At 44.0% G+C, this 20,309-nt stretch overlaps 1 protein-coding gene across 9 annotated transcripts in view; it reads right to left on the bottom strand.

Annotated features, from left to right (window-relative positions):
• LOC137346878 (uncharacterized) overlaps nucleotides 1-20,309 on the bottom strand; it is a 398,647-nt gene that overhangs the window by 26,516 nt on the left and 351,822 nt on the right. Inside the window, exon 19 of one of the 9 annotated variants that reach the window (XM_068010838.1) lies at nucleotides 18,244-18,330. The exons of the other annotated variants lie outside the window; for them this stretch is intronic. The gene's annotated coding sequence lies outside the window, so the exon portion shown is untranslated. Of the gene's footprint in view, nucleotides 1-18,243; nucleotides 18,331-20,309 lie in introns of those variants that run through there. 9 annotated transcript variants of the gene reach the window in all.

The raw sequence follows: 20,309 nt of genomic DNA, 5'->3' as shown, positions 1-20,309 counted from the left end.
ACTTCGTCTCCACAAGGACTGTGCGGTGGTCACTCCTACCAATACAGTCATGGACAGAAGCATCCGCGGCATGCAGATTGGTGAGGACGAGATCAAGTATGTTTTTCCCTCTTGCTCGTTCCCTCACCATCTGCCGCAGACCCAGTCTAGCAGCTATGTCCTTTAGGACTCGGCCAGCTCAGTCAGTAGTGATGCTACCGAGCCACTCTTGGTGATGAACATTGAAGTCCCCCACCCAGAGTACATTTTGTGCCCTTGCCACCCTCAGTGCTTCCTCCAAGTGGTGTTCAACATGGAGGAATACTGAGTCATCAGCTGAGGGAGGGTGGTTGGTGGTAATCAGTAGGAGGTTACCTTGCCCATGTTTGACCTGATGCCATGAGACTTCATGGGGTCTGGAGTCAATGTTGAAGACTCCCAGGGCAACTCCCTCCCTACTGTATACCACTTTGCCACCACCTCTGGCGGGTCTGTCCTGCCGGTGGGACAGGCCATACCCGGGGATGGTGATGGCAGTGTCTGGGACATTGTCTGTAAGGTATGATTCCGTGAGTATGACTTTGTCAGGCTGTTGCTTGACTAGTCTGTGGGACAACTCTCCCGACTTTGGCACAAGCCCCCAGATGTTAGTAAGGAGGACTTTGCAGGGTCGGCAGGGCTGGGTTTGCCGTTGTTGTTTCCGGTGCCTAGGTCAATGCCGGGTGGTCTGTCCGGTTTCATTCCTTTTTATTGACTTCGTAGCGGTTAGGTACAACTGAGTGGCTTGCTAGGCCATTTCAGAGGGCATGTAAGAGTCAACCACATTGCTGCGGGTCTGGAGTCACATGTAGGCCAGACCAGGTAAGGACAGCAGATTTCCTTCCCTAAAGGACGTTAGTGAACCAGACGGGTTTTTACAACAATTGACAATGATTTCATGGCCATCATTAGACTAGCTTTTAATTCCAGATTTATTAATTAAATTCAAATTCCACCTTCTGCTGTGGTGGGATTCGAACCCATGTCCCCAGAGAAATACCCTGGGTCTCTGGGTTACTAGTCCAGTGATAATACCACTACGCCACTGCCTACCCTCGATTAAAGATTGGTTAAGAGGCAGAAAGCAGAGAGTAGGAATAAATGGGTCATTCTCATGTTGGCAGGCTCTGACTAGTGGGATACAACAAGGATCAGTGCTTGGGTCTCAGCTGTTCACAATATATATCAATAATTCGGATGTGGGGACCAAATGTAGGATTTCCAAGTTCGCGGATGACACAAAACGAGGTGGGAATGTGTGTTGTGAAGAAGATGCAAAGCCGTTTCAAGGGGATTTGGACAGACTTAGTGAGTGGGCAAGAACATGGCAGATGGAATATAATGTGGAAAATTGTGAGGTTATGCACTTTGGTGGGAGGAATAGGTGTGCAGAGTATTTCTTAAATGGGAAGAGATTAGAAAGTTAAAATGTATGAGGGACCTGGGTGCCCTTGTCAATAAGTGACTAAAAGCTAACATGCAGGTGCAGCAAGCAATTAGGAAGGCTAATGGTATGTTAGCCTTTATCGCAAGAGGATTTGAGTACAGGAGTAGTGGAGTTTTGCTTCAATTGTATTGAACCTTGATTAGACCGCACCTGGAGTACTGTGTGCAGTTTTGGTCCCCTTTCCTTAGGAAGGATATCATTGCCACAGAGGGAGTGCAATGAAGGTTCACCAGACTTGTTCCTGGCAAGACTGCACTATGAAGAGAGATTGGGAAAACTGGGCCTGTATTCTCCAGAGTTTTGAAGAATGAGAGGTGATCTCATAATACAAAATACTTAAAGGGATGGACAGGGTAGATGCAGGTAAGATGTTTCCCCTGGTTGGGGAGTCTAGAACCAGTGGGCATAATTTCAAAACAAGGGGGAAGTCACTTAGGACAGAGATGAGGAGAAATTTCTTTACTCAGAGGGTTGTGAATCTTTGAAATTCTCTACCCTAGACAGCTGTGGCAGCTCAGTCATTGAGTATGTTTAAAGCAGAGATTGACAGATTTCTAAATACAAATGACATAAAGGGATATGAGGATAGTGTGGGGAAAAGGCTTTGAAGTGGATGATCAGCCGTGATCGTATTGAATGGCGGGGCAGGCGCGATGGGCTGAATGGCCTACTCCTGATCCTATGTTCCTAAATAGTAAAAGGGTAGTAAAAGGAAGAGTGGAGCCAATTAGGGACCTAAATGGGGATTTACACATGGAGGTGGGGGGCATGGCTGTGGTAAATGTACTTTGCATCTATCTTTCCCAAGGAAGAAGATGCTGTTCAAGTCATGGTGAAGGAGGAGGTAGTTGAGAGACTGGACCGGTTAAAAATTGATAAAGAGGAAATGTTAGATAGGCTGACTGTACTTAAATTTGATAAGTCACCAGGACCAGATGAGATGTATCCATAGATACTGATGAAAATAAGGGTGGAAATTGCGGAGGCATTGGCCATAATCTTCCAATCCTCCTTAGATACAGGGGTGGTGCCAGAAGATCATAAGATCATAAGAACTAGGAGCAGGAGTAGGCCGTCCGGCCCCTCGAGCCTGCTCCGCCATTCAATAAGATCATGGCTGATCTTTTCGTGGACTCAGATCCACTTACCCGCGCTCTCACCGTATCCCTTAATTCCTTTATTGTTCAAAAAGATATCTACCTTAGCTTTAAAAACGTTTACTGAAGAAGCATCAACTACTTCACTGGGCAAGGAATTCCATAGATTAACAACCCTCTGGGTGAAGAAGTTCCTTCTTAATTCAGTCCTAAATCTGCTCCCTCTAATCTTGAGGCTATGCCCTCTTGTCCTAGCTTCACCTGCCAGTGGAAACATCCTCTCGACTTGTATCTTATCTATTCCCTTCATAATTTTATTTGTTTCTAGAAGATCCCCCCTCATTCTTCTGAATTTCAATGAATATAATCCTAATCTACTCAGTCTCTCCTCATAAGCCAACCCCCTCAACTCCGGAATCAACTTAGTGAACCTCCTCTGCACCCTCTCCAGTGCCAGTACATCCTTTCTCAAGTAAGGAGACCAAAACTGCACACAGTACTCCAGGTGCGGCCTCACCAGTACCTTATACAGCTGCAACATAACCGCTCTGTTTTTAAACTCAATCCCTTTAGCAATGAAGGACAAAATTCCATTTGCCTTCCTAATTACTTGCTGTACCTGCAGACCAACTTCTGCGATTCATGCACAAGGACACCCAGGTCCCTCTGCATAGCACCATTCAAGTAATAATCCTTTTGACTGTTACTCGTACCGAAATGAATGACTTCACATTTATTAACGTTGTATTCCATCTGCCAGACCTTTGCCCACTCACTCAATGTATCTATGTTCCTCTGCAAAGTTTCACAGTCATCTGCACACTTTGCTCTGCCACTCATCTTAGTGTCATCTGCAAACTTTGACACCCTACACGTGGTCCCCAACTCCAAATCATCTATATAAATTGTAAATAATTGCGGTCCCAACACCGATCCCTGAGGCACACCACTAGTGACTGATTGCCAACCAGAATAGCACTCATTTATCCCCACTCTCTGCTTCCTGTTAGTCAACCAATCCTCTATCCATGCTAATACTTTACCCCTCACGCCATGCATCCTTATCTTATGCAGCAGCCTCTTGTGCGGTACCTTGTCGAAGGCCTTTTGGAAATCTAGGTACACCACATCCACTGGGTCCCCATTGTCCACCTTGCTCGTAATGTCATCATAGAATTCCAAAAGATTTGTCAAGCATGACCTGCCCTTCATGAACCCATGCTGCGTCTGCCCAACGGGACAATTTCTATCGAGATGCCCTGCTATTTCTTCCTTGATAATAGACTCAAGCATCTTCCCCACTACAGAGGTTAAGCTAACCGGTCTATAATTCCCCATCTTTTGTCTACCTCCCTTTTTAAACAGTGGCGTCACATCTGCTGTTTTCCAATCTGCTGGGACTACCCCAGAATTCAGCGAATTTTGAAAATTACCGCCAGTGCACCTGCTATTTCTCCCGCCATCTCTTTTAGTACCCTGGGATGCATTCCATCAGGGCCAGGAGACTTATCAATCCTTAGCTCCATTAGCTTGCCCAACACTACCTCTTCCGTAATAATTATTGTTTCCAGGTCCTCACCTACGTTCGTCTCTTTGTCAATTACTGGCATGTTATTAATGTCCTCCACTGTGAAGACCGATACAAAATACCTGTTCAATGCCTCGGCCATTTCATCATATCCCATAACTAAATTCCCCTTCTCATCCTCTAAAGGACCAACGTTTACTTTAGCCACTCTTTTTCGTTTTATATATTTATAGAAACTTTTGCTATCTGTCTTTATATTCTGTGCTAGTTTTTTCTCATGTTCTATCTTACTTTTCTTTATAGCCCTTTTTGTGGCTTTCTGTTGACCTTTAAAGTTTTCCCAATCTTCCAGTTTCATGCTGTTTTTGGCCACTTTGTATGCCTTCTCTTTCAATTTGATAGCCTCCCTTATTTCCTTAGACACCCATGGCAGATTACCCCTTTTCTTCCAGTCCTTCCTTTTCACTGGAATATACTTTGGCTGAGCACTTTGAAAAATTGCTTTGAAAGTCCTCCACTGCTCGTCAACTGTCCCACCATAAAATCTTTGTTTCCAGTCTACTTTAGCCAAGTCCTCCCTCATTCTATTGTAGTCCCCCTTGTTCAAGCGCAGGACCCTGGTATTGGATTTTATCTCCACACTCTCCATCTGTATTCTAAATTCAACCATACTGTGATCACTCCTTCCAAAAGGATCCCTAACTATGAGGTCATTAATTATTCCTGTCTCATTACACAGGACTAGATCTAGGATAGCTTGCTCCCTCGTCGGTTCCATCACATACTGTTCAAGAAAACTATCACGGATACACTCAATGAACTCCTCCTCAAGGCTACCCTGACTGAGCTGGTTCAACCAATCTACATGTAGATTAAAATCCCCCATGATAATTGCCGTACCATTTTTACAGGCATTAGTTATTTCTTTGTTTATTGCCCGCCCCAATGTGATGTTATTATTTGGTGGCCTATAGACTACGCCTATCAATGATTTTTTCTTCTTAGAGTTTCTAATTTCCACCCAAATGGATTCAACCTCATTCTCCATAGAACCTATATCATCTCTCAGCACTGCCCTGATGTCGTCCTTGAATATCAGAGCTACACCACCTCCCTTACCTTCCTGTCTGTCCTTCCGAATAGTCTGGTACCCCTGGATATTTAACTCCCAGTCGTGACCAACCTGTAACCATGTCTCCGTAATGGCTACCAAATCATATTCATTCGCGATGATTTGTGCCGTTAACTCATCAACCTTGTTACGAATGCTACGAGCATTCAGGTAAAGTGCCTTTATGCTAGCTTTCTTACCCTCATGATTTCCAACATCTCTAATAATAACTCCTGAGTTATCCTTCCTTTCTGCTTCTTTCATAGTCTGCCTTGAACTTAAACCCTCCTGCACACATGTTAACCTGCTGCTTACCTTTTTATTTACCATCATACTCCCTGTCGTTTTCCCTTTCCCTTCCCCCCGACTCACTAGTTTAAAGTCCTAGAGACCACCCTATTTATCCGTTTCGCTAGAACACTAGTTCCAGATCGGTTCAGGTGGAGAACGTCCCATCGGTACAGATCCCCCCGGTTCCAAATCTGATGCCAATCCCCCATGAAATGGAACCCCTCTTTCCCACACTACTCCCTGAGCCACGTGTTTACTTCCCTAATATTCTTATCCCTAAGCCAATTTGCACGTGGCTCGGGCAGTAATCTGGAGATTATGACCCTCGAGGACCTGTTCCTTAATTTCGTTCCTAGTGCTTTATAATCCCCAAACAGGTCCTCCATCCTAGCCTTGCCTATGTGGTTAGTCCCAACGTGGACCACAACAACTGGATCCTCCCCCTCCCGCTCCAATATCCTTTCAAGCCGGTCAGAGATGTCCTGCACCCTGGCACCGGGCAGACAACACACCATGCGGAACTCCCGATCCGGCTTGCAAAGGATACTATCTATCCCCCTAATTATAGAATCCCCTATAACTACCACTTGTCTTTTTGCTCCCCCCTCTTGAATGGTCTTCTGCACCATGGTGCCATGGTCAGTTGGCTCATCCTCCCCGCAGCCCTTTTCCTCATCCACACAGGGAGCAAGTATCTCGTACCTGTTGGATAAGGTCAAAGGCTGAGGCTCCTCCACTCCTGAACTCAGGATCCCCCTACCTGCCTCACTTGCAATCACACCCTGTTATCCCTGATCACTAACTGAATTCGAATTACTTAATCTACCAGGTGTGACTGCCTCCTGAAACAAAACGTCCAGGTAACTCTCCCCCTCCCGGATGTGCCGCAGTGTTTGAAGCTCAGATTCCAGATCATCAACTCTGAGCCGGAATTCTTCCAGCAACCAACACTTGCTGCAGATGTGGTCCCTGCCGTTCACAATAAGGTCAGCCAGCTCCCACATCATACAGCGACAGCACATCACCTGCCCAGCCATCTCTACTTAGTTAATTACTTTATTACTTTATATACATTTATGAGTTAAATACTTTCTGATACTTCTCTGCTATGGTCTTTATCAAATAACCAATTAATAGATAAATCAAAAAAAGTAAAAAAAGAAAGTAAATTTTTAACCAATCACACGATACAGAAGAAATAAAAAAGCTTACCTTATCAACACACCAGAGTCCTTTTTTTTGGTTAGAGGAGGAAGGCGGGTGGGAGACACTACACGTGTAGTGTCTCGGGTTCAGCCACTGCCCAAATATATAGGTTTTTACTTACCCAGCAGTCCCCTGGTCCGCCGAAACAAAAGGTAATTTACTTTAAGCTGAAACTGACCTTCCCAGCTGATAACTCGCTCGCACTATCTCTGCTTCCGAAAAAGCTGCTGCAAGACTGGATAATTGCAAATGTTACACCCTTGGTCAAAAAAAGGTGCAAGGGTAAGCCCAACAATGATAATTTATACAGTAAATGGCAGAACCCTGAGGAGTATTGACAGGCAGAGAGATCTGGGCGTACAGGTCCACAGGTCACTGAAAGTGGCAACGCAGGTGGATAAGGTCGTCAAGAAGGCATTCGGCATGCTTGCCTTCATCGGTCGGGGCATAGAGTATAAAAATTGGCAAGTCATGTTGCAGCTGTACAGAATCTTAGTTAGGCCACACTTAGAATATTGCGTGCAATTCTGGTCGCCACACTACCAGAAGGACGTGGAGGCTTTGGAGAGGGTACAGAGGATGTTGCCTGGTCTGGAGGGCATTACCTATGAGGAGAGGTTGGAAAAAGAACAAAGAACAAAGAAAATTACAGTACAGGAACAGGCCCTTCGGCCCTCCAAGCCTGCGCCGATCCAGATCCTCTATCTAAACATGTCGCCTATTTTCTAAGGGTCTGTATCTCTTTGCTTCCTGCCCATTCATGTATCTGTCTAGATACATCTTAAAAGACGCTATCGTGCCCGCGTCTACCACCTCCGTTGGCAACGCGTTCCAGGCACCCACCACCCTCTGCGTAAAGAACTTTCCACGCATATACCCCCTAAACTTTTCCCCTCTCACTTTGAACTCGTGACCCCTAGTAATTGAATCCCCCACTCTGGGAAAAAGCTTCTTGCTATCCACCCTGTCTATACCTCTCATGATTTTGTACACCTCAATCAGGTCCCCCCTCAACCTCTGTCTTTCTAATGAAAATAATCCTAATCTACTCAACCTCTCTTCATAGCTAGCGCCCTCCATACCAGGCAACATCCTGGTGAACCTCCTCTGCACCCTCTCCAAAGCATCCACATCCTTTTGGGAATGTGGCGACCAGAACTGCACGCAGTATTCCAAATGTGGCCGAACCAAAGTCTTATACAACTGTAACATGACCTGCCAACCCTTGTACTCAATACCCCGTCCGATGAAGGAAAGCATGCCGTATGCCTTCTTGACCACTCTATTGACCTGCGTTGCCACCTTCAGGGAACAATGGACCTGAACACCCAAATCTCTCTGTACATCAATTTTCCCCAGGACTTTTCCATTTACTGTATAATTCACTCTTGAATTGGATCTTCCAAAATGCATCACCTCGCATTTGCCCTGATTGAACTCCATCTGCCATTTTTCTGCCCAACTCTCCAATCTATTTATATTCTGCTGTATTCTCTGACAGTCCCCTTCACTATCTGCTACTCCACCAATCTTAGTGTCGTCTGCAAACTTGCTAATCAGGCCACCTATACTTTCCTCCAAATCATTTATGTATATCACAAACAACAGTGGTCCCAGCACGGATCCCTGTGGAACACCACTGGTCACACGTCTCCATTTTGAGAAAATCCCTTCCACTGCTACTCTCTGTCTCCTGTTGCCCAGCCAGTTCTTTATCCATCTAGCTAGTACACCCTGGACCCCATGCGACTTCACTTTCTCCATCAGCCTACCATGGGGAACCTTATCAAACGCCTTACTGAAGTCCATGTATATGACATCTACAGCCCTTCCCTCATCAATCAACTTTGTCACTTCCTCAAAGAATTCTATTAAGTTGGTAAGACATGACCTTCCCTGCACAAAACCATGTTGCCTATCACTGATAAGCCCATTTTCTTCCAAATGGGAATAGATCCTATCCCTCAGTATCTTCTCCAGCAGCTTCCCTACCACTGACGTCAGGCTCACCGGTCTATAATTACCTGGATTTTCCCTGCTACCCTTCTTAAACAAGGGGATAACATTAGCAATTCTCCAGTCCTCCGGGACCTCACCCGTGTTTAAGGATGCTGCAAAGATATCTGTTAAGGCCCCAGCTATTTCCTCTCTCGCTTCCCTCAGAAACCTGGGATAGATCCCATCCGGACCTGGGGACTTGTCCACCTTAATGCCTTTTAGAATACCCAACACTTCCTCCCTCCTTATGCCGACATTGGTTCCAGTCCGGCCCAGGTGTAGACCGTCCAATTTGTAATAGTCCCACCTCCCCCAGAACCGGTCCCAATGTCCCAAAAATCTGAACCCCTCCCTCCTGCACCATCTCTCAAGCCACACATTCATCCTGACTATTCTTTCATTTCTACTCTGACTATCACGTGGCACTGGTAGCAATCCTGAGATTACTACCTCTGAGGTCCTACTTTTTAACTTGGCTCCTAACTCCCTAAATTCTGCTTGTGGGACCTCATCCCGTTTTTTACCTATATCATTGGTGCCTATGTGCACAACGACAACTGGCTGTTCACCCTCCCCTTTCAGAATGTTCTGCAGCCGATCTGAGACATCCCTGACCCGTGCACCTGGGAGGCAACATACCATTCGGGAGTCTCGTTTTCGACCACAGAACCGCCTATCTACTCCCCTTACAATCGAATCCCCGATAACTATAGCCCTTCCACTCTTTTTCCCGCCCTTCCGAACAGCAGAGCCAGCCACGATGCCATGAACCTGGCTACTGCTGCCTTCCCCTGGTGAGCCATCTCCCTCAACAGTATCCAAAACGGTATACCTGTTTTGGAGGGAGATGACCGCAGGGGACACCTGCGCTGCCTTCCTGCTCTTTCTCTGCCTTTTGGTCACCCATTCCCTTTCACCCTCAGCAATCCTAATCTGCGGTGTGACCAATTCGCTAAACGTGCTATCCACGACCTCCTCAGCATCGTGGATGCTCCAAAGTGAGTCCATCCGCAGCTCCAGAGCCGTCATGCGGTCTAACAAGAGCTGCAGCTGGACAGACTTCCAGCACGTGAAGGAGTCAGGGACATCAGCCGTGTCCCTGAGCTCCCACATTGAGCAAGAGGAGCATAACACGGGTCTGAGATCTCCTGCCATTTTCAATCTTAAGCTTAAGTTAGTCTTAACTTAGATAAACGAAAAAGGAACGAAAAGTTTTCACCAATCACAGGAAAAAAAATAGAAAAAGCCTTACCTTATCTGCACACCACCGAGTCCTTTTTTTTTGGTTAGAGGAGGAGGGCGGGTGGGAGACACTACAGGTGTAGTGTCTCGGGTTCAGCCGCTGCCCAAATATATAGGACTTACTTACCCAGCTGCCACCTCGCTCTCCCTGTCGCCGCTGCAAAAAGAAACCGCCAAAACAACAAGGTAAGTTTATATAAGTTGTAAACTCACTTACCCAGCTGCCACCTCGCTCTCCCTGTCGCCGCTGCAAAAACTCGGATTGTTTTCACTGGAACGACGGAGGTGGAGGGGCAACATGATAGAGGTTTACAAAGTTATGAGCGGCATGGACAGAGTGGATAGTCAGAAGCTTTTTCCCAGGGTGCAAGAGTCAGTTACTAGGGGACATAGGTTTAAGGTGCGAGGGGCAAAGTTTAGAGGGGATGTGCGAGGCAAGTTTTTTTACACAGAGGGTGGTGAGTGCCTGGAACTTGCTGCCAGGGGAGGTGGTGGAAGCAGATACGAAGTGCGACGTTTAAGAGACATCTTGACAAATATATGAATAGGAAGGGAATAGAGGGATATGGGCCCCGGAGGTGTTTGTTTCGGCAGGCATCAAGATCGGCGCAGGCTTGGAGGGCCGAATGGCCTGTTCCTGTGCTGTACTGTTCTTTGTTCTACAATTACCACTGATCACCTCCACGCGCTTACCCATTGTCTCTCGAGACAAGGAGGCCAAAGAAGAAGGAGAAAAAAAGACAATTACCATCAAGTCAGGACACCAACCCCTGGTTCAATGAAGATTGCAGGAGGGCATGCCAGGAGCATGTTCCTGTGCTGTACTGTTCTAAAAAAAAAGCCAGTCAGTTTAACCTCAGTGATGGGAAAGTTTTAGGAAACAATAATTCAGGACAAATTTAATAGTCACTTGTGGATTAGTTAAGGAAAGCCAGCACGGATTTGTGAAGGGTAAATCGTGTTCAACTAACTTTCTTGAGTTTTTTGATGAGATAACAGGGAGGGTTGATGAGAGTAATGTGGTTGATGTGGTGTACAGGGACTTCCAAAAGGTATTTGATAAAGTGCCACATAACAGGCTTGTCAGTGAAGTTAGAGCCCATGGAATAAAAGGGACAGTGGCAGCATGGATACAAAATTGGCTGAGTGACAGGAAACAGAGTATTTGTGAATGGTTGTTTTTCAGAATGGAGGAAGGTATATAGCAGTCCAAATGGCCTCCTTCTGTGCTGTAACTATTCTATGATTCTACTTGGGTTCTCTAGGGGTCAATGTTAGGACCCATGTTCCCATTGACAGAAGGATCAAGAACCAGAGGACACCAATTTAAGGTGATTGGCAAAAGAAGCAATGGCAACATGAGGAAAACCTTTTTTACGCAGCGAGTGGATAGAATCTAGAATGCATTGCCTGAGAGTGTGGTGGAGGCCTTTATAAGAGAGTTGGAAAATTATCTGAACAGAAAAAATTTGCAGGGCTACAGGGAAAAGGAGGAGGGGTGGGACTAGGTGAGTTGCTCTTGCTGAGACACAATGGGCCATTCTATGATTCAATGATCCTATTTTTTGCATAGTATCAGATTTAACATAAAGTAATTGGAAGAAATAATACTAATTACCACTGTTAAACACATCCTTAGCTGGAGCAGTGCAAGACCACACAAAACAATTTCAAACAGGATTTACACTGGCAACACCACCATCTGCTGGCACAAACTCAGTGCTACAGGAACAATGGTGGGAATAATTTCCATGCCATTTGCAGTAGTATTGGCAAATCCCAAATGGTGGATCACAAGATTTCTCCCTCAAATTCCATCTGCAATCCACCTGCTGTGTCCCGAGTGACCATTTAGATAAATTATAATCAGGCCCGTTTGCACTGCTGCTCCACACTTGCTGCTTTCACAATTACACAACACTTTTAGCCTGAGGTGCAGCTTGCAGCATCAGGTTAGACAGCTGGAAATAAGGAGTGTGTGAGCTTGGAGAGTCAGCTCAGCAATAGCTTTTTGCAGTGATTGTTTTTTACCTTTCTGCCCACACACACCTGGACTCTTATCACTGGTCCTGGCAGCGTGAGACCACTGGGATAGTTTTACTTTCCTGATCCCCAATGAGGGCTTTTCTGGAGCAGATATGGCATTCTCTCTATGCATACCTTTGTGTGCCATTTTCATGGAGAAGGGGGAAAAGCAGCACTGATGGAGCAAAGAAGAGTCTGGTATATGAATGTTTGAATGGAGAGATGGTGCTGGAGATGGTGATTTAGATTCCTGGGACTTTGGAACCAGTCTCGGGGAGATGGGACCTGTACAAGCCAGACTGGTTGTACCTGAACAGAGCCGGGACCAATGTCCTTGCGGGGCGATTTGCTAGTGCTATTGGGGAGGGTTAAAACTAATTTGCTCGGGGTGTGGGAACCACGAGGTAATATTAGAGAGGAAAACCAGGTGCAAAATGAATTGGGAGAGACGGATAGCACTAGAGTAGCAACTGGTAAGGTATTAGGGAGGGTCAGAGTAAGAGGGAATGCAATAAGGTCTATATTAGATTTACTGTGCATGCATGTGAATGCGCAGAGTGTGGTAACTAAGGTTGGTGAGCTGCAGGTGCAGATAGCCATTTGTAAATATGATGTTGTGGCGATTACGGAGATCTTTTTTGGCCAGTATGTAGCAAGTCCAACAAGACAGGGTGCAGTTTTAAACTTAATGTTAGGAAATGAAGATGGGCAGGTGGAAGGAGTGGCAGTGGGAGAGCATTTTGGTGGTAGTGATCATAATTCAGTCAATTTTAACATAACTATGGAAAAGGACAAGGACAGGAGTTACAGTCCTGAATTGGGGCAAGGCCAATTTTACTAAGCTGAGGAGTGATTTAGCTAAAGTGGACTGGAAACAGCTACTTGAAGGTAAATCAGCATCAGAGCAGTGGGAGGCATTCAAAGGGGAGATTCAAGGGGTTCAGAGTAAACATGTTCCCACAAAGAAAAAGGGTGGCACTGCTAAATCTAGAGCCCCATGAATGTCAAGGAGCTTACAGGGTAAGAAAAGGAAAGCTTATGTCCAACATCAAGAGCTCAATACTACAGAAAGCTGAGAGGAGTATAGAAAGTGGAGAGGTGAAATCAAAAAGGAAATTAGGAAAGCAAAGAGAGGGCATGAAAGAATATTGGCAAGCAAAATCAAGATGAACCCAAACATGTTTTATCAATACATTAAGAACAAGAGGATAACGAAGGAAAGAGTAGGACCCATAAAAGACGAAAAAGGCAACCTATGTGTAGGGGCGGAAGATGTTGGTGCACTGCTAACGTTGCACCCTGTTTAAAAAGGGAACGATGGATAAACCAAATAATTACAGGCCAGTCAGTCTAACCTCAGTTGTGGGCAAATTATTGGAATCAATTCTGAGAGGCAGGATAAACTGTTTACTTAGAAAGGCACGGATTAATCAAGGATAGTCAGCATGGATTTGTTCAGGGAAGATCTTGACAGGTGTTTTTGGGACTGGAGAGCTGTTACCAGTGGCGTTCCGCAGGGCTCAGTACTGGGCCCCCTGCTTTTTGTGGTATATATTAACGATTTGGACGTAAATGTAGGGGACTTGATCAAGAAGTTTGCAGACAACACAAAGACTGGCCATGTGGTAGATAGCGAGGAGGATAGCTGTAGATGGGCAGAAAAGTGGCAAATGGAATTCAACCTGGAGAAGTGTGAGGTGATGCATTTGGGGAGGTCAAACAAAGCAAAGGAATACACGATTAATGGGAAAATACTGAGAAGTGCAGAGGAAGTGAGGGACCTTGGAGTGAATGACCACAGATCCCTGAAGGTAGTGGGACTAGCCAATAAGGTGGTTAAGAAGGCATATGGAATCCTTTCCTTTATTAGCTGAGGTATAGAAAATAAAAGAGCAGGGAGGTTATGCTGGAATTGTATAAATCATCGGTTAATACGCAACTTGAGGACTGTGTGCAGTTCTGGTCACCTCATTACAGAAAGGATGTAATTGTACTAGAGAGGGTACAGAGGAGGTTTACGAGGATGTTGCCAGGACTGGAAAAATGCAGTAATGAGGAAAGATTGGCTCAGCTGGGGTTGTTCTCCTTGGAACAGAGAAGGCTGAGGGGAGATCTGATTGAAATGTACAAAATTATGAGGGGCCTGGATAGAGTGGAGGTGAAGGTTCTATTCACCTTAGCAGAGAGGTCAGTGACTAGGGGCATAGATTTAAAATGATTGGTAGAAAGATTAGAGGGGAGATGAGGAAAAAGGTTTCGCCCAGAGGGTGGTGGGGGTCTGGAACTCATTACCTGAAAAGATAGTTGAGGCAAAAACCCTCAACTCATTCAAAAGGAGCCTGGATATGCACTTCAAGTCCCATAATCTGCAGGGCTACGGACCAAATGCTGTAAAGTGGGATTAGACTGGGTGGATTGTTTCTTGGTCAGCACAGACATGATGGGCCAAGTGGCCTCTTTCTGTGCCGTAAAAGCTCTATGATTCTAAGACCTGGCTCAAAAAGACTACAGGACTAAATATTCCTGGATACAAGGTGTTCAGGAAAGATAGGGAAGGAAAGAAAGTAGGAGGTTTAGGAGAGTGCTGGAGAGGAGAGGATCTCCTCAAGGGGTCAAGGACAGAATATATTTGGTTAGAGCTAAGAAACAACTGAGGTACCATTACATTCTATCAGCCACTATCTAGTAGGAAAGAAATAAAGGAACAAATTTGCAAGGAAATTACAGAGAGGTGCAAGAATTACAGAGTAGTTACAATGGGGGACTTTAATTAACCAAATAATAGACTGAGATAATAATAGTGTAAAGGGCAGAGAAAGGGATGAGTTTCTAGATTGTGTTCAGGAGAATTTTCTACATCAGTATGTTTCCAGTATGATGAGGAAGAAGGCATTGCTGGATCTGGTTCTGGGAAATGAGTTGGGTCAAATGGATCAAGTGTCAGTAAGGGAACATTTAGGGGACAATGATCATAGTATCATAAGGTTTGGGTTGGCTACGGAAAAGGACAGGGAGCCATCCAGACTAAAAATAATTAACTTAAATGGAGTGAGAATAGATCTGGTCCAGATAAATTGGAATCAAAGATTGGCAGGCAAAACTGTAACAGACCAATGGGCTGCCTTTAAAGAGGAGATTGTTTGGGTACAGTCAAGGTACATTCCCACAAGGGGAAAAGCTACGGTAAACAATTCCAAAGCTCCCTGGATAACAAAAGAGATAGAGAGTATGATGAAGCAGAAAAAGGAGTGTATGACAGATATCAGGTGCAGAATACAATTGAGAACCAGGCTGAATACAGAAGGTTCAGAGGGGAAGTGAAAAAACAAATAAGAGAAGCAAAGAGAGATTATGAGAAGAGACTGGCAGCCAACATAAAAGTAAATCGAAAAGTCTTTTTATAGGCATATTGTTATGACCGAGGCGGGAGGAATGCACTTTTATTCTAGTCCTACTTCTCCACAGGTCACAACATAGAGTCATAGAGTTATACAGCACAGAAACAGGCCCTTCGGTCCATCATGTCCATGCCGGCCATCAAGCACCTATCTATTCTAATCCCATTTTCCAGCACTTGGCCCGAGCCTTGTCTGCTATGGCGTTTCAAGTGCTCATCTAAATACGTCTTAAATGTTGTGAGGGTGACTGCATCTAAGACCCCTTCAGGCAGTGTGTTCCAAATTCCAATCATCCTCTGGGAGACAAGAGTTTTCCTCAAATCCCCTCTAAACCTCCTGCTCCTTACCTTAAATCTATGCCCCCTGGTTATTGACACCTGCGGTAAGGGAAAAAGTCTCTTCCAATTTACCCTATCTATGCCCCTCATAATTTTGTATACATCAATCAGGTCACCCCTCAGCCTTCTCTGCTCTAAGGAACACAACCCTAGCCTATCCTGTCTCTCATCATAGCTGAAATGCTCCATCCTTCCTATAGTGTGGCGACCAGAACTGTACACAGTGCTCCAGCTGTGGCCTTACTAGCATTTTATACAGCTCCATCATAACCTCCCTGCTCTTATATTCTATGCCTCGGCTAATAAAGGCAAGTATCCCATATGCCTTCCTAACCACCTTATCTACCTGTGCTGCTGCCTTCAGTGATCTATGGACAAGTACACCAAGGTCCCTCTGACCCTCTGTACTTCCTAGGGTCATACCACCCATTGTATATTCCCTTGCCTTGTTTGTCCTTCCAAAATGCATCACCTCACACTTCTCAGGATTAAATTACATTTGCCTCTGCTCTGCCCATTTTACCATATATTTAAATGTTTCCACTTGCCGATACGGTCAATCATAGACTCTATTTTTATCCCAGAATAAAACACACCAACCAGGTTTTTTTTAATAAACAACAAAATTATCAGTTCATTAAAAAACAAGTCTTAACCAGTAATGAAGTCAAGCACACACACACACATTTATATATATATATACACACATACACCAGTTAACCGGAAAAATAAAAGGGAATTTTGCTTTAGAGCTCTGTTACAAAAAACCCCAGAAAAAAAACACTTAGGCTGAAAACTTGCTCAGTCTTGAAGAAAAAAAAATTATGGAAAGATGTCTTTTGTTTTGGTTAGGCGCCCAAATGCGTATCATGGCTATCACTGGGATCTTCCCAGAACAGTTCTTTTCAGGCAATGCTGAAGATCAGTTTTGGTAGGCCTTTCCAGAAATGCAGCTACAGAGGCTTCAGATAGGCCTTACAGCAGAAATGCGGCAACAGAGGTTTCAGTTCCCACAGATTCGATATGCAGGGATTCTTCAAATACAGGAGGGGAGAGGAGACTGACACACTGGATATGCACGGTTTCTTTCCAAGAGAGAGAGTGATGAGCTGGGGTTTTCTTGACAGGCAAAAACCAACTGTCTTTTTTTTACAATTCAAAGTGAAACCAAAAACCATTCCAGAAGTCAAGTCTCCTGACCTCTGTAAATCTTGACCTGTCACTTCTATGTAAACATCTCCCCAAGTCAAAACAACAAGCTACCTGCTGGTATTTTATCTGAAAACAGGTGCCTTCCAGTAAGGGCTTTTTTACAAGCCAAGTTCAGGAACCTTCTGGTGACTTCCTAAAAAAAACACAAAGTTCAAGCTTCCAGATGAATCAATGTCCATAATTCAACTATAAGTCCTTAAAGCATATTTTACAAAATATAGAAGCACTCTGGTAACAATTGGGTGCTGGATGGCTGGCATAGGCACGATGGGCCGAAGGGCCTGTTTCTGTGCTATATAACTCTATGACTCTAATATAAATAGTAAAAATGTGATAAAAGGAGGAGTGGGGCTGATTAGGATATCAGATAGACTAGCTGTACATAAAGTTGATAAGTCAAAATAATCAGATGAGATGCATCCAAGGATACTGAGGGAAGTAAGGGTGGAATTTGTGGAGGCATGGCCATAGTCTTCCAATCCTCCAGAGTTACAGGGGTGGTACCAGAGGACTGGAGAATTGCAAATTTTACACCTTTGTTCAAAAAAGGGTGTAAAGATAAGCCCAGCAACTACAGGCCAATCAGTTTAACCTTGATGGTGAGAAAGGTTTCAGAAATGATACTTTGGGACAAAATTAATAATCACTTGGACAAAGTTGGATTAATTAATTAAGGAAAGCCACAAGTTGTGTTTAACTATCTTGCTTGAAGTAGGAGAGAGGGTTGATGAGGGTGATGTGGTTGATGTGATGTACATGAATTTCCAAAAAATATTTGATAAAGTGCCACATAACAGGTTAGAGCTCCTGGAATAAAAGGAACAGTAGCAGCATGGATACGAAATTGGCTGAGTGACAGGAAACAGATTAGCGGCAAGTGGTTGTTTATCGGACTGGAGGAAGGTATATAGTCTAGGGACAGGCACTGACATGTCACACCACGGACATCTGACAAAACTATTGATATGGGGGCAATTAATCTGTATATAAAGTGAACAGCCAATCTAATGCCATCAAACCGCAGTCCTATTTAAAACATATTTCTTGGTATAAAGTAGCTCAGCAATGGAGAGCAGCACAACCGTATTAGCTAGCTAGCAAGAAAAATAGGATGCAATGCCAAAGCGAATTACTTTTGTTGGCAGAATAGAGCTAGGTACACCATGTCACTAGGTGGTAGATGGACCTTATCGGAAAACCTCTGAGGATTCATCCAATAAACCATAAAGCTCAAAGAGAGAATTGTTATTGTGGTTATTGAGGTGGGGAAGTAGAAAAATCAACAATAGGAAGACGGACTATTTCTCACTTTATCAAACACCAGGAGGGAAATAGAAAGCAATGAAGGTGAACAAGGTAAAAGAGACAAACGAAAATCCAGTCGGAGGGAAGAGCAGAACTTCTTCAAGGTAGGCATTCCTGGAAGAGAAATGGCAGTGAATTAAACACTAAAATAAAAGCAAAATACTGTGGATGCTGGAAATCTGAAATAAAAACAAGAAATGCTGGAAATACTCAGCAGGTCTGGCAGCATCTGTGGAAAGAGAAGCAGAGTTAATGTTTCGGATCAGTGACCCTTCTTCGGAACTGACAAATATTAGAAATGTCAAAGGTTATAAGCAAGTGAGGCGGGGGTGTGGCAAGAGATAACAAAGGAGAAGGTGTAGATTGGACAAGGCCACATAGCTGACCAGAAGGTCATGGAGCAAAGACAAACAATATGTTAATGGTGTGTTGAAAGACAAAGCATTAGTACAGATAGGGTGTTAATGCACTGAGGATTGAACAGCAGGAAGTACAAACACGAAAAAAAAACAGTGGGTAAGCAAACGGAACAAACTAAGATGAAATGAAATAAACATACAAAAAAAATTGTAAAAAATATAAAAAAGAAAAAATAACTGAAAATAAAAGTAAAATGGGGGGCCCGTCATGCTCTGAAATTATTGAACTGAATGTTCAGTCTGACAGGCTGTAGTATGCCTAATCGGTAAATGAGATGCTGTTCCTCGAGCTTGCGTTGATGTTCACTGGAACACTGCAGCAAGCCCAGGATAGAGATGTGAGCATGAGAGCAGGGGGGAGTGTTGAAATGGCAAGCAACCATTTCATCTTAGTTTGTTCAGTTTACTTACCCACTGTTTTTTTTTCATATTTGTACTTGCTGCTGTTCAATCTTCAGTCTGTTAACACCCTATCTGTACTAATGCTTTGTCTTTTAACACACCATTAACATACTGTTTGCCTTTGCTCCATGACCTTTTGGTCAGCTATGTGGCCTTGTCCAATCTACACCTTCTCCTTTGTTATCTCTTGCCCCACCCCCGCCTCACTTGCTTATAACCTTTGACATTTCTAATATTTGTCAGCTCCGAAGAAGGGTCACTGACCCAAAACGTTAACTCTGCTTCTCTTTCCACAGATGCTGCCAGACCTGCTGAGTATTTCCAGCATTTCTTGTTTTTATTGCACTTTTAACATAATGTAATTATATGATACAACTTTCAAGTGACATTGGCCACTCAGGTTTTCTGCCCTCAAAATGGATAGTAAAGTGTGCACATTGCAGTTACTGATCTTTGACATACTTGTAAAACTTGTCCTTTAATCCAATTTGCAGCAAAAAAATCAGTTAATGACTGTTTCTAACATGGTAATTGAAACATAATAAATTTTTACTATGTCTTCCCCGACAGATTTTAAAACTGCAAATGCAGCATCAGTTTTGTTAAGAAATCGTAGACAGTTCATCATAGATTAAGGTTTATTAAAGCTACCCATTACATTGTATTTACTAACTATTATTTATGGGTCACCAGCATCCTGTTTCACCAATATCACTCAGCCCCAATACACCTTGCTCTTGTATTCATGAGGAACATACAGTGTTGATTTTTGGAGATTCCTTGGATCTTCTTGACTGCTTACCCCTTAATACAACTTCTGGAACACTGTGATTCCAAATGGATAGCAGCAGAATTGTGATATTGATATAGAAATAAAAGTCCAGTAATTTTGATCATGATACTGAATTTGTGTCTCAGGTGATAGTAATGCGTGCCAGAGCGTAGCAATCCAAACATTCCCTGAGTGATTTTTGCCATTTTAAAATGAGTTTACGTAACACAAGCCTTTAAACTCATGTTTTAAAAGAACCTAGCTACTAAGTTATTTTAAAACACAAGGTTAACGGCTTGGAGCAGGGGTGTCCAACCTTTTAGCGTGGGGGGCCACATTACAATTTTTGTCTAACATAGGGGGCTGGTGAGATAAAGGAACTAAAAATTTAACTTACTATTAATCAAAACACAGCAAGTGTGCATTTGAGAAGACTAATTTATTGACTTACTTTCTCGTCACTATGTTGGACACTGATTTAGTAAGATACATGGCCTTTT

The sequence above is a fragment of the Heterodontus francisci genome, chromosome 30 (assembly GCF_036365525.1).
Source record: "Heterodontus francisci isolate sHetFra1 chromosome 30, sHetFra1.hap1, whole genome shotgun sequence".
In the NCBI taxonomy this organism is placed as follows: domain Eukaryota; kingdom Metazoa; phylum Chordata; class Chondrichthyes; order Heterodontiformes; family Heterodontidae; genus Heterodontus; species Heterodontus francisci.
Note: the sequence above shows the minus strand (reverse complement) of the source record. Positions and strands in the feature narration are given on the sequence as shown.